Source organism: Lichenostomus cassidix, chromosome 5 (assembly GCF_008360975.1).
Source record: "Lichenostomus cassidix isolate B80296 chromosome 5, HeHo_3.0, whole genome shotgun sequence".
In the NCBI taxonomy this organism is placed as follows: Eukaryota; Metazoa; Chordata; class Aves; order Passeriformes; family Meliphagidae; genus Lichenostomus; species Lichenostomus cassidix.
Genome location: NC_139486.1, coordinates 16,471,790 through 16,474,165, shown reverse-complemented (window position 1 = coordinate 16,474,165; position 2,376 = coordinate 16,471,790). Strand labels below are relative to the sequence as shown.

At 44.5% G+C, this 2,376-nt stretch overlaps 1 long non-coding RNA gene across 1 annotated transcript; it reads left to right on the top strand.

The window, feature by feature from the left end:
* The first annotated feature begins 394 nt into the window (after positions 1 to 394).
* LOC146436050 (uncharacterized) lies at positions 395 to 1,622 on the top strand. Its single transcript, XR_014852875.1, has 3 exons — positions 395 to 532; positions 724 to 1,363; positions 1,574 to 1,622. It is a non-coding gene; the product is annotated as an uncharacterized LOC146436050 (long non-coding RNA).
* Positions 1,623 to 2,376: the final 754 nt, after the last annotated feature.

The following is a 2,376-nucleotide window of genomic DNA, read 5'->3' as shown; positions in this document are numbered from 1 at the left end:
ATTCAGTGTGATGGGTAACTTTAGCTCCAGTGGAAAGTTCTGGTGCTGGTGGAAGAAGGTTCATTTTTGGAGCCAAAGAAGATGAGTACTGAAAGCTGGTTCTGATGTGTGCTGACTATAAAATCCCAACTGAGTCGCTCTTGCCTCTCCAAGCTGCATTTTCTACAGCTGCAAAATGGGGTTTTGGCCCAGAAGCCTGGGTAATGGTTTTATAAGGCATTACAAAGGACTGCAAGGAATATAAACAAATAACTTTTTTCATGTGGGACGGCAGGAGCAAAGACAGAAGGGAGAAAAGCAAATACAATGAGTGGGAATGTGGGGACAGCAGTTGGGACAATTTATTAATTTGGTTTCCATCTCATTCTCATAAACAACCTACAGCTGTGTGAATCTGCTTGTTGATCACTCTCTGCCTGATGAGTGTTTCCCTGCCTTGGGGCCCTGGTCCTGCTCCCTGCTGGAGGCTGCTCCTTGCTGCCCTGCCTGCACCCAGCATCTCCACCCTGCCAGGGTTTGCTCCCTACTCAAGGTGCTGAACCCAACCAACTCCCCTGCTTTTCTCCATGAGGACAGGCGGGGTGACTGTGACTCTGAGCCCTTCTGTCACTGCATCGCCCTGTTTTCCCTTGGTCTGAAATCTGGGCTGGGGAAACACATCTCCTTCCCCAGCTGGCTTGCTACAGAAGGAGAGGGAAAATTGCTTTTCTCTCCCTAACTCAGGTGCCCCTCAGAGGCATCGGTGTGAGGCAGATGCCTCCTGAGGGACCTGGAGAGGACGGAGGGGAGTGGGGCAGGTCAAAGCCCCAGGTGATGCTGTGTGGGGAAGACAAGATCTTGCATTTGTCCCATTCTCACTGAATCTCTGGTAAATCACGTCCTCGCCTGCTGCTATAATCACTGATTACATGCCATTTGCCTGTTGCATTAAAGCTGCTTGCTTAATTAATATCATTTTAAAGGGCGGGCTTGGAATGAAGGAGACAAGCTGTTTTGAACTCCAGTAAACACATTTTGTATGTGATCATCCTAAACAACTCCTGCAGCCTTTCTACGGTGAGCAGGCAGAAAGCACCATGAGTTAATGAACGGTGTTTTAACCACCTGATGCTGGTCAAAGCTTTGATCTATCAGGTTTAAGGCTGGGTGGAGGAGGGGAGGCAGAGTGCTCTGCCACACTCCCCGGTACCACCGAAACTGTTAATCAGCCCTCTCTGCAGTCTACTGCGGAGTTTGCTTTATTAAAGCTCCCTGCTGCCTGCACACGTTCACTGGCACAGACATCGAGAGACAAGCAAGCGCTTACCCCAGTGCAGAGTATTCACTGCTGCATTGCAGAGTTTACTGGCATAAAATGATGGGGGTAGGTAATCGCAGGTGGAGACTTGGGTCCTCCCTCAGCCTGCCTGCATCTGCAATCACCTGCATTTCTGTAATAGGGGATACGAGGAGAGCTGGCAGCAAAACATGCTTTTTAGGTCTCTCTTTCCAATTCCTGAATGTCTGGATAGCTGCATTGCTTGTATTAGTCTCAAATGTAGTCTGTAGTACTTAACGTGGTTTTTCTTCACAGTTACTCTAAAATCCTAAAAGTTAATTTCCTTTGAGGTACATGAAGGGGTAAGCATAATTTTATTTATTATTGTTTTAAACTAAGCTTGCCTCTGCCTAGAGGCCCTCTCTAAGGTTGAGGATGCCGTTGTGCTGTTGAAGTATTCAAATTAAATTCAGCCTCCTTTCAAGGACCTGGCAGCCTGAGTATTAGAGGCTTTCTGGTTTTCCTATAGGTTGTCTCATACAGAAGGTTGAGCAGGATTAAGTCACTTTTGGAGGAAACTGTAGGTGATTAATTCAGTTCAGTGCCTTCCCCCCCCCGCCCCCTCTGCCCCCCATCTGCAGAGTTATGCTTTTTCCTTTTCTTTATTTCTTTTGTGCCAGCACAGAAATATTTTATTATTTCGAGGTTTAATACCAAGTAGTTTCTCTGCTTTGTAATATCTGTAACCACATTGGATTTGTTGTTTTTAACAGACAATTTTTTCTGTAAGAAAGCTGGCATTTGCTTAAGAATTGTTAAGCATTTTTAATCTGTAAATGTGCATGTGGAAATTTAATTATAATAATTTTGTTCTTTGTGAGCAGCTGATTCAGAATTTCTTAGTTTCCCTTGTATTTTTCAGGTATGTATCTCCACTGCTCTTGGGGGTTTTTTTGGGTTTTTTTGTTTGTTTGTTTGTTTGGGGTTTTTTGTTTTTTGTTGTTGGTTTTTTTATGAAACAAGGATGGCTCAAATTTCTTCTCCTTATATGTTTCCTAGTGATACAATACTGCAGTTTCTGGCTTACTCAGTTTATGTCTAATTTCAGAGTATTTAGC